Source organism: Balaenoptera borealis, assembly GCF_965194805.1.
Source record: "Balaenoptera borealis genome assembly, chromosome: 17".
In the NCBI taxonomy this organism is placed as follows: domain Eukaryota; kingdom Metazoa; phylum Chordata; class Mammalia; order Artiodactyla; family Balaenopteridae; genus Balaenoptera; species Balaenoptera borealis.
The window spans coordinates 59,740,398-59,753,156 of NC_138876.1; positions in this window are offsets into that span (position 1 = coordinate 59,740,398).

A 12,759-nucleotide genomic window follows, 5' to 3' on the forward strand; every position below is an offset into this window, starting at 1 on the left:
GATACCAATCCTTTGTCTGATATGTGATTTGCAAATACTTTCTCCTTGTTTGTAGCTTGTCTTCTCATCCTTGTCACAGGGCCTTTGCAGAATGAAAGTTTTTCATTTTGTTAAAGTCCGATTTATCAATTTTTCCTATTATGGATTATGCTTTTAGTGTCCCGTCTAAGAATTCTTCCCTTAACCGTAGACCCCAAAGATTTCCTCCTATTCTTCACACATCTTTAAAAATATAAATTGGGGGCTTCCCTGGTGGCGCAGTGGTTGAGAGTCTGCCTGCCAGTGCAGGGGACACGGGTTGGAGCCCTGGTCTGGGAGGATCCCACGTGCCGCGGAGCAGCTGGGCCCGTGAGCCACAACTACTGAGCCTGCGCGTCTGGAGCCTGTGCTCCCCAACCGGGGCGGCCGCGATAGTGAGAGGCCCGCGCACCGCGATGAAGAGTGGTCCCCACTTGCCACAGCTGGAGAAAGCCCTCGCACAGAAACGAAGACCCAACACAGCCATAAATAAATAAATAAATAAATAAAAATTTAAAAAAAATATATATATATATATAAATTGGATCGCGTCTCAAGCTCCGCTCCCACAGCTTCACCGGCACTGTCTAGGTGGCAGCCGCACAGGCTTTCTTTCTATTTCTCCAAGTTTCTTCTACCTTGGGACCTCATGCATGCCCTTTGCTCTACTAGGAACACTCTTTGTGTGGCTGGTTTCTTCTTACACATTTGGACTCAGTTTATATGTTACTATGTTTGTGAGGCCAACTCAGACTGCATTATCTACACAGGTTCCACGGGTAGTTTCTACAGCAATACCCAGCATTTGTCAAATAACTGGCACTTCGTATTCTAGCATTTCGTTATTGTTTTTGCTTGTTTAGCATCTGGTCTCTCACAAGACTCTGAATCCCATGAGGACAAAGACTTGGTTTCACCTCTCACCCTGGCACCCAGTGCTTATTTCAGGGCTCAGCAAACAGTGCGGTCTCAGTAAATATTTGCTAAGGAAACTAATTAATGAGGGCATTTTAAGAAAACTTTCCCTCAGTGTACAATATTTTCTGAGGAATTTTAAGAAGATTAAAGTTTTATTTGGGATCGTAACTGCTTTGGACAGAATTCATTTTAGATGAACTCTTACTGTCCAGGCTATCTTTGGTTTATATATTTTGTCTCAAGGATTTAAAGAGGAAAGGAGAGATTTCAATAAAATTTTGTGCCATAGCGGGGAAAAAAAAATCTAGGCAGCAAAATTGAGTTTATGTGTCTTGCTCACAAGAATTCTTACTGCACTGCCATCAAAGATATCATTCCTGCACTTGAGAACATTCCAGCCCAGTGAAGGCAGATGCATATGGAAAAACGACTAACGCACAATCGTAAAACTTTGTGATAAGGACCCAAGATGCTCTTGGAGCACCTCCTTAGAATGCGGAGGGGAGGGAGGGGATGGGGTCTTGAAGAAGATTCTCTAAATGAAGCAACACTTGGGCCGAGTCTTGAAAGAGGCAGTGATATTGACCAGGAGGGGACGTGAAGGAGAGGGGGAGGGGAGCACCGGGAAGCCAGCGGAACAGCAGGGCAGGAGGCCGCAGGTTGGCAGGCTCTGGACTGTGTGGTCTTGGTGTGCCAATGCTCGGATGGAGCTTTGATGGGTCAGAGAGCCTCATGACCAGATTTATATTTTTGACTGATCATTTGGGCAGCACTGTGGAGGATGGATAAGAGGACTTACGAGCCTGAAATGAGACATAAGCCACAGTTTTACTGGGCAGACTCTGTGTGAAAAGTGACCACCACGGAACACATGGCAGCTGCCCTTGGCATTCACAAGAAAGTGGACCGATCCGAGGATTCCCGGAAGCTCCGAGCACCATGGCAAGCCTGCAGCTCACTAGGAGCTTGCAGCTGCTCCCCGGCATGGAGGTGTGAGGAATGAGGCTGTTCTTTTTGGCAAAGAATATACTGTATCTTGCAAAGTCTCAGAGGCGGGGAGGCAAACAGCAACTGGGCTTTCCAATAGCTCCGTGCAGCTGGGAAGTAGAGTGAACGCAGAATCCAAAATGATCTCCATAGGCTGGGATGATCAGTAGCGCTTAAAAGGTTAGAACTGAATAAGGATAAATAATAAAAACCACATTAAGAATAACAACAATAAAACAAACAAAAACTCCACGAGTACAGATGAGAAAGATGTGGTCGACTAGAAGCACATGTAAAAAAGATTTAAGACTTTTGATGATCTCAGTGTGAATCAGCCGTGTATGATGAGGGTGCTGAAAAAGTTAATACGAACTTAAACTTCTGTGATAGTATTCTGGTATTCAGGCTTAGGGAGGTGACAATTTTTTCTCACCCTATACTGATAAACGTAGGATTGTATGTTTAAATTACATATGTGGCTGACATTAACTACATGCTTAATACATACCAGGTAACGAGCTAAATGCTTCACATGATCCCACTTATTCCACGCAACAAGCTTTGGGTCGTGTCCTGTTAGTGCCTCCCATTTGTCGATAAGACATTATCACTCCGAGAGGTTGGACTGGTGTGTGGTCAGGCCAGGGGCAGACTCGGGTCTGTCTGACCAAACTGTTTGTTAGGAACGGGGTTCCTGAAAGTTCACTATTGAAAACTGGGAGCCTGATGAATACGAAGAGGCTCTAGAAAACCTAACACATGAGGAACCACTGCAAGAACAAAAACTGTTCAACAAGGAAAAGGGAAGTGAGTGTGAATTTAAACTACATTGATGTATTCTGGTGTTCAGGCTTAGGGAGGTGACAAACACTGTTCCACAAGGAAAAGAAAAGAATATTTGAAGCAACTGAAGTCACAGAGAAGAGGAATGAGACCATGCAGTGTAGCTCCAGAGGGCAGAATAGTAGCAGTCAGTTAAAAGAGCAGGGAGGTAGATAGGAGTCTATTTAAAGGTGAATTTTCTGTAGAAAACAATGATAGGCATCCAAAAATGGAACTGGCTGACTTCTGAGGTACTGAGCGCCCACCTCTGCAGAAAGTAAGTGATCACCTCAATGGGAAGAGGACCATGGACCCACCAATGCAAAAGCAAATGAGGGTCTGGAATTACTCTTTTTTGCTGCCCTCACAGAGCACCATTTTTTTTTTCTAAAATTAAAAAAAATATCTATTTATTTATTTGGTTGCACAGGGTCTTAGTTGTGGCAGGCTGGCTCCTTAGTTGTGGCATGTGAACTCTTAGTTGCGGCATGTGAACTCTTAGTTGTGGCATGCATTTGGGATCTAGTTCTCTAACCAGGGATCGAAGCTGGGCCCCCTGCAATGGGAGAGCAGAGTCTTATCCACTGTGCCACCAGGGAAGTCCCTGGATTTTTTTTTTAATTGAAGTATAGTTGATTTACAACGTTGTGTTAATTTCAGGTGTACAACAAAGTGATTCAGTTTTGTATATATATATATATATATATATATATATATATATATATATATATATACTCTTTTTACTCTTTTTCAGAGTCTTTTCCTTTATAGAGTATTACTTGATATCAAATATAGTTACATGTGCTATACAGTAGGTCCTTGCTGTTTTGTCTATTTTATATATAGTAGTGTGTATCTGTTAATCCCAAACTTCTAATTTATCTCCCCCCACTCCCACTGCCCTTTCTCCTTTGGTAAGCATAAGTTTGTTTTCTTTGCCTGGTCAGAGCACCATTTTTTAAACAGTGAAAATATATCTATGTGAAAATATTCTGTAATCTGGCACTTTATTGAAGAGTAAAGCTCAGGTCAGGTCTTAAATAGTGGGAAATACTAATAGCAGTTTAGTATAAGAAAATACAGTGATGGCAGAGAAAATGTAGAACAAAAAAAGTTAAAAATCACAATAATTTCAGAAGAAACCAAGAAGTTAACAACCTCTCAGATTTATAACATCTAAATGACAATCTTGTATCTCCATTGTCGCCTTGATAAAAAATATAATAGATTTATTTTATGACACTGGAAAATAGTTTTTTAAAAGGAAAGCTAAACAAGGGACTTCTACCAGCTTCTTTTTTTTTTTTTTTAAGAAATTCACGTTCTTTTATTTATTTATTTATTTATGACTGTGTTGAGTCTTCGTTTTTGTGCGAGGGCTTTCTCTAGTTGCGGCAAGTGGGGACCACTCTTCATCGCGGTGCGCGGGCCTCTCACCATCGCGGCCTCTCTTGCTGCGGAGCACAGGCTCCAGACGCGCAGGCTCAGTAGTTGTGGCTCACGGGCCCAGTTGCTCCGCGGCATGTGGGATCTTCCCAGACCAGGGCTGGAACCCGTGTCCCCTGCATTGGCAGGCAGATTCTCAACCACTGCGCCACCAGGGAAGCCCTACCAGCTTCTTTTAAAAAGATTTAGCAAAGCCTTCATCTAATAACATGTCAGGATAACATATAATATCACACAGATTCTACAACTGGCCTTTGGTTCTCTTTACCTTACTAATCCCAGAGCAAACAAAAACCTCATGACCAGCAGTAATATTTCCACTTCTCAGTAAACCTTCTTGAAAGAACAGATATTGATAAGAGTAGCAATTAACCATTTTACTACCCACTGTAAATTAACAAAAGTAAATTAACATTAAAACCCAGAATTATTCATTGTTAGGTTGGCAAGCATTCTCTTTTTTTTTTTAAACTTTTGGATTTATTTATTTATTTATGGCTGTGTTGGGTCTTCGTTTCTGTGCGAGGGCTTTCTCTAGTTGCGGCAAGCGGGGGCCACTCTTCATCACGGTGCGCGGGCCTCTCACTATCGTGGCCTCTCGTTGCGGAGCACAGGCTCCAGACGCGCAGGTTCAGTAATTGTGGCTCACGAGCCTAGTTGCTCTGCGGCATGTGGGATCCTCCCAGACCAGGGCTCGAACCCGTGTCCCCTGCACTGGCAGGCAGATTCTCAACCACTGCGCCACCAGGGAAGCCCACATTCTCTTTTAAGTAGTAGTTTTTTTCTTGTCCCAGAAGTCTGGTATATTCTATCAGTGTAAAGCGATAATGAAATTAATCAGTCTCGAGTGCTCTTTCATGTATATTCGTTTCAAAGTAAGAACAATTCTGTTAGTTACAAAGTTTTTGGTAATTCCAAGTTTGTCTCAAAGCAAGGATAACCCTGTGGTCAAATTTGAGAAGAGTGAGAATTTGGTTCATGACCAAAATTTGGTTCACAATCTCAACATTTTTCTAGTAAAAATGAAATTTCATATTTCAACTCATGCAGAAATTGCTTTCATAAACTCAAAACAAACAAACAAATAGAAGGCTAAGAATATTTAGTCAAGTCTGGTGGTTTTAAAGACATTTTCAAGAATGTGGAGCTCATTCCTCTAGAGATGGAGCTCATTGCTCGCCCCCTGAGTGTGGGCTGGACTCAATGAGCTGCTAGTAGAGAAAGGAATTTGACAGAAGCCTTGAGTTGTCACCTTAGGGATTAGGTTGTAAAAAGACTATGGCAGGACTTCCCTGGTGGCGCAGTGGTTGAGAATCTGCCTGCCAATGCAGGGGACACGGGTTCGAGCCCTGGTCTGGGAAGATCCCATATGCCGCGGAGCAACTGTGCCCGTGAGCCACAATTACTGAGCCTGCGCGTCTGGAGCCTGTGCTCCGCAACAAGAGAGGCCACGACAGTGAGAGGCCCACGCACCGTGATGAAGAGTGGCCCCCGCTTGCCGCAACTAGAGAAAGCCCTCGCACAGAAACGAAGACCCAACACAGCCAAAAATAAATAAATAAATAAATTAATTAATTAATTAAAAAAAAAAATCTGCCTGCCAATGCAGGGGACATGGGTTCAAGCCCTGGTCCCTGGTCCAGGAAGATCCCACATGCCTTGGAGCAAATAAGCCCATGCACCACAACTACTGAGCCTGAGCTCTAGAGCCCACAAGCCACAACTACTGAGCCCATGTGCCACAACTACTGAAGCCCGCACGCCTAGAGCCCATGCTCCGCAACAAGAGAAGCCACCGCAATGAGAAGCCCGCGCACCACAACAAAGAGTAGCCCCCGCTTGCCGCAACTAGAGAAAGCCCATGCACAGCAACGAAGACCCGATGTAGCCAAAAATAAATAAATAAATTTATTTTAAAAAAAACAAAAACAAAAACTGTGGCATGACTGTGTACTTGCTTGCTGACTCTGTCTGTCTCTCAAAGATCATTCACTCTGGGGGAAACCATGTCACAAGCAGTCCTACTGAGAGACCCACATGATTAGGAACTAAAGCTTCCTGCCAAAAGCTGCGTGATAACTTGAGATGTCCTAAGCCAGAGACACCTAGTTAAGTTCTTCCAGGATTCCCGCCTCTTTGTGAGATAATTGATGTTTGTTGTTTTAAATTGTTAAGTTTTAGGGCAATTTGTTACACAGCAATAGGCAACCAATACACCAAGTAAAGAAGAAAATTTCATCTGAACCAGAAAGAAAATAAAAACATACATGACTGGGGTGGGGAATGGGAGGAGCGGCAAAAAGATATTAAAAAAAAAAAAAAAAACCTGCTAATACTGACAACTCTATCTGTTGCAGTAATACCTTGAAGCTTTGTAATGAATCAGTTTCTAGAGTGACAGAATTTTAGAACCAGAAGGAGCCTGAGTTACCTGTTATAAAAGGGGAAGCCCAGAGCTGATTTGATCTGCCTAAGACCACACTGCTTGTCGTTGACAGAGCCAACACTAGAACTTAACTCTCTGGATTTTCAGGCTGATATTGTTCCATTACCTTTTAATAAAAATATCATAGAAAACCATCATGCAGGCCAAACTGCATGAGGATGACAGGTGGGAAAACCTGACAACTAGGAAATGTTCCAACCTAAGGGGAAGTCATTTCTCTTCTCCATGGATGGGGGACATCAGGAAAGTTTTGAGGTACACAAGAGTCTCCAAATATTACTCCAGGGTGGGAGGAGGGATAAATTAGGAGTGTGGGATTAAAATATACATTCTACTATATATAAAATCGATAACCAACAAGGACCTACTGTATAGCACAGGGAGCTATACTCAATATCTTATAATAACCTATAATGAAAAAGAATCTAAAAAAGAATATATACGTATATATGTATAACTGAATCACTCTGCTGTACACCTGAAACTAATACAGCATAGTAAATCGACTATGTTTCAATAAAATTTTTTTTTAAAAAAGAACAAATACATAAATAAAAAAATAAATTAAAAAAATTGCTCCAGGGACTTCCCTGGTGGTCCAGTGGGTAAGAATCCACACTCCCAATTCAGGGGGCCCGGGATCAATCCCTGGTTGGGGAACTAGATGCCACATGCATGCCAAAACTACGAGTTCGCATGCTGCAACTAAGGATCCCACATGCCACAGCTAAAACATGCCACAACGAAGATCCCACCTGCCGCAGCTAAGACCCAGCATAGTCAAAATAAATAAATATAAAAAATTTTTTAAAAATTAAAAATTGCTCCAAAATTCTCACTTTGTAAAGCAGAATAAAATTTAATTTTCTTAAATAAAATACGTGCTTGCCATCTGGCACTTTAGCCTGGTTGGTCCCAGGGGTCAGGACTCCATCCTTTTGTGCTGCACCCACAGGAGTCCCTCCCGACCACTAGCTCACACACAGCTCAGCCAGAACGAAGAGAAGAAGGTGGCACGTAGACTCGACTACACAGGGGCAGCAGGTAAAGGCCGTCCTCCAGGCATATTCTGGAGAGGACCAGATCAATGTACTTCCTGGGCTCGTGTGCCCCCAGTACAAGTACACTGACCACTATTGTGAAACTGGTGAGATTTGCCATTGGGAGCCCACTTTCTCTCTTTTTGGGTGGATAACATTCATAGGACTGGATTGGGGGAAGAGCAGTGCATAGCGACTGACCACTGGCCTCCTGGAGCTCACGGATGGGGGACACATGTCAGTCGTAGGAGGGTCTCAGCACAGTGAAGGATGAGTCATCCTTACGGAGAAGGAAGCAGTCCAGGGTGCAATGCCAGACACAAAAGGGCCTGAAACCAGACTGGAAGTCAGGAGAAGCTTCCTGGAGATGTTCACATGTGCTACCCATGTGTGCACAAATGCCCACTGTTAATTTATGACCCAGATCTATTCTCTAATTCCAAACCCCAAAGCAATTGCCTCCTTGACAGTTCCACTTGGATGTCTCACGAGCATCTCAAATGTCTAAAAAGAGTCTATTTTTTAAAAATTGAAGTATAGTTGATTTACAATATTGTGTTAGTTTCAGGTGCACAACAAAGTGATTCAGTTCTCTCTCTCTATTTTTTTCAGATTATTTTCCATTATAGGTTATTACAAAGTATTGGATGTAGTTCCCTGTGCTATATGGTAAATCCTTGTTGCTTATCTATTTTAGGTATTGTAGTTTGTATTTGTTAATCCTAAACTTTTAATTAACCCCCTCTCCCCACCTTTTCCCTTTGGTAACCATAAGTTTGTTTTCAATGTCTGTGAGTCTGTTTCTGTTTTGTAAATAAATTCATTTGTATCATTCTTTTAGATTCCACAAATTAGTGGTATCATATAATATTTCTCTTTATCTGTCTGACTACTTCACTTAGTATGATAGTCTCTAGGTCCATCTGTGCTGCTGCAAATGGGAATATTTAACTCTTTTTTATGGCTGGAGTCATATTCCATTGTGTGTGTATGTATGTGTTTGTGTATATAAATCTTCTTTAACCAATTGTGTGTTGGAAGTTCCTTTAAATACTAAAAAGAGAACTACCATATGATCCAGCAATCCCACTCCTGGGTATATATTTGGAAAAAACAAAAACACTAATTCAAAAAGATACAGGCACCCCAATGTTCATAGCAGTATTATTTACAATAGCCAAGAACTGGAAACAACCCAAGTGCCCATCAACAGATGACTGGTTTAAAAAGAGTTTTGATTTTAGGCCTGCTCTTCTCCCAAGTTTCCCTTCTCAGAAAATGGCCCATTTAGCACTTTTGGTCAGGAACCTGGAGTCTACCTTTATCCCTCCCTTGCCAGGACATCTGCATCCAAATCGTTGGCAGATCATGTCAATCCTAGCTGTAAAACTCACCCCAGGTCTCTTCAGCAGTGTTCCCCTCCTCTGTCACCACTCTAGTCTGGCGACATCTCTCCTTGTTAGACCTCTGCAATCTCTTCTTTACTGGCTTCTTTGCTTCTGTTCTCAATGCCCCACCCTCCAGGAAGCAGCCAGAGATATTTATTTAAATGACAAAGGATTTTCATTTCTCTTAGGATAAAATCCGTACACCACCCCAGAGGGCAGGGCTGTGAAGCTCATTTCATGCCACTTTCCCTCTGTTCATCTTGTCCCAGACGCGCAGACCTTTTACAAGTCCTTGATCGTGCCTTTCTCTCCCCCAACTAAGGGTCTTTAAATTGTTCTTTTTTTTTAATAAATTTATTTATTTATTTTTGGCTGCGTTAGGTTTTCGTTGCTGCACGCGGGCTTTCTCTAGTTGCACCAAGCGGGGGCTACTCTTCGTTGCAGTGCGCGGGCTTGTCATTGTGGTGGCTTCTCTTGTTGTGGAGCACGGGCTTTAGGTGCATGGGCTTCAGTAGTTGTGGCACATGGGCCCAGTAGTTGTGGCTCATGGGCTCTAGAGCACAAGGTCAGTAGTTGCAGCACATGGGCTTAGTTGCTCCGCAGCATGTGGGATCTTCCCGGACCAGGGCTCGAACCTGTGTCCCCTGCATTGGCAGGCGGATTCTTAACCACTGCACCACCAGGGATGTCCCTTTAAATTGTTCTCTACTCAGTTTACGTTTACTTGAAGGAACCCCAAAGGCCACAGCCCACAACACTGCTTCTCTCTATCTCAGGTCCTTGTTTATTTCCTTCACACCATTTAGGGCAACTTGTAAACCCCTGCACTTGTTTCTTGGCTTGTTGTGCATTGTCATCTGTCTCTCCTACTAGAGAGGTAAGCAGGACCCAGATCATGTGAAGGTCATGATGAGAAGGGACTTGACCCCAGGAGAAATGTGAAAAGTTTAAGGAAGGGAGAGGGAAGAATGGAATTATACTTGCAATAGCTCTGCAGCAGTACAATTTGAATAGTGAAGAACAGTTTGGAGAGTGACAAGAGAGGGAGCCCCATCAGGAGACTGCTGGAGTGGCCTAAGCTATGTGTGCTGATGGTATGAATGAGGCATTGAGCATTGCAGGTGGAAAGAGGTAAATGGATTTAAGAGATATGTAGGAGATTGCGTCAACAGACCGTGATTTTACGTGGGGAGAGAGAGAGGAGGAGAAATGTAGATGATACCCAGGTTTCTGGCTTAGGCAACTGAGTGGATGGATGAAGTTGCCTTTGCTGCCATGGGTACACAGGATGAGAACCACCTTTGAGGGTCAGTGCAAAGCCTGCTTGGGATTTGTTGAGTTTGAGGATCGTGAGAGTGGAGGTGACATGTTGAGAAGCAGTATCCCCCAAAATAGATCTGGCTTAGAGATGCAGATACTTATCCTATACTTATCTTTTTTTTTTTTTCTTAAAAGAGATGTAGCATTTGTTTTTATTTATTTATTTATTTATTTATTTATTTATTTATTTATTTATTTATTTATGGCTGTGTTGGGTCTTCGTTTCTGTGCGAGGGCTTTCTCTAGTTGCGGCAAGCGGGGGCCACTCTTCATCGCGGTGCGCGGGCCTCTCACTGTCACGGCCTCTCGTTGCGGAGCACAGGCTCCAGACGCGCAGGCTCAGTAGTTGTGGCTCACAGGCCTAGTTGCTCTGCGGCATGTGGGATCTTCCCAGACCAGGGCTCGAACCCGTGTTCCCTGCATTGGCAGGCAGACTCTCAACCACTGTGCCACCAGGGAAGCCCTATACTTATCTTAAAAAGAATATAAACTAATAATATTTTTTATTAATTGTAGTATCAGCAAATGGTAGACAAAAGTGGCATTACATGTGCCAAGGATTTTAATACTTCATTTATCTAGGTTAATCAGGGATGCAGGAGGGCGCGGCGGTTAAGAGATGTGCCCTGTTGTCAAAGTCACTGAGAGTCCCAGCTCTGCATTGCTTAACTGTACATCCTATGACAGGTTGCTCTGCCTTTTGGAGTATCAGTTTCCTTATCTGTAAAATGAAACACTTTTACCTAGTCGGGTTGTTGTGCAGCGTTACTGTAATGATATATACAAGGTACTTAGCACATGCAAAGTGCTCCATAGTGATAATTATCATCACTGTCACCGTCGCCCTTCACCTTCAAAAGTATCTTCCTGTACTTTATTTGAGAGAAAGAAACTGCTAGCCCACCCCATTATTTAAGGATTATTAAAGCTTAATTGCCTTTAAAGCTGATTCCAGCTCAGAGATATAAGATTACATCAGATAGGGTTAATGTAATTCAATTATATATTTTTCTGATAATATTTTTTGATCAAATTTTATTTGGGATTAGAACTATAGGCATTCTGACTACATTTACACAGATGTCCACAAAACGCTAACACACAAGCCAAACTCGCAAAAATAATTTCACAAGCCAAAATCACTCCCCAAGTAAAGCGGCTCTTTGGAAGAGCTGATGTCCCTAGCTTTAAGTATGCAAACTTCAGTAACAGCTGAGGCAGAATCAAGGGCAAAAAATGTAGTATTAGAAAGATTAGACACCTGTTGACTGTGACCGGGTTCAAAGGCTTCTTTCTAATGGATGTGTGATACTACAGGAATCTGGGGCGATGACATGCAGTAGTGGTTCCTAGAGCCTACCCAATTGGAATATTTGACACAAAGCAAATAAACTGTACAGACATTTGTGGAGGCAACAGATGCCACTCATTCTGAGAAAAGTGTTCCATTTTGTAGCTTTATGCTATTGGAACACTCCAAGTTATAATTAACTGCTGATGTTCTTCTTAGTCTCTAATTACTCTTATGTGTGATATTCTAACCCTTCCTCTTTTTTATCCCCAGAAATTCTGGGGTTTTGTTTGTTTGTTTTTGCCCGTGCCATGCGGCTTGTGGGATCTTAGTTCCCGGAAAAGAGATTGAACCTGGGCCCTCAGCAGTGAAAGTGCAGAGCCCTAACCACTGGACCACCAGGGAATCCCCAAGAAATTCTGTTTTAGATATAAACTATACATTCTTTCTCCTGGGCAGGAAATAAAAATAAAATAAAGTAAATAGCAAGAGGGAGTATATGTTTTATTAAGAAGACGTCTAACTGATTTGGGAAGGAATTTTTTTATCAATTATGTCCCTAACATTTTTCTGACCTTTTGAGACATTTGAAGGTTCATGTGTATGACAACCAGGAAGCAGTTAAAAATTCTTCTCCATTTGTTTAGGCAAGACAATTGGTTACCCAGGAAGTGGAAGCAAACAGCTTATACATTCATCTTTTCTGATTTCCTAACTCTCAGATTCTTACAAATCAAGCAGAATCAATGATTGAGCAAATGGAAATGAACTTGAAAGTAGACCATGAACATTATGACTCTCCAAAGAAGTGAATATGAATCTGTCACTTCCTCTTCTCCAAGAATTTTTTCAGGGCAATAAAGTGTACTGATGCGTGAGCACACAAAAGATACCATAAGGAATTTTCTGCATGACTTAATTCTTTTTCAGACACAAAGAACAGATTCTGATGATTTACTATCATCAGTGTAAATTCATAACACTGCATTGCCAGCTAGGAATTGCAGACTACTTGTTTAAAGGATAATGAAAATCGAAAACTGCTATATGATTGTCATGGTCACCATATGTCTAAGATTTCCT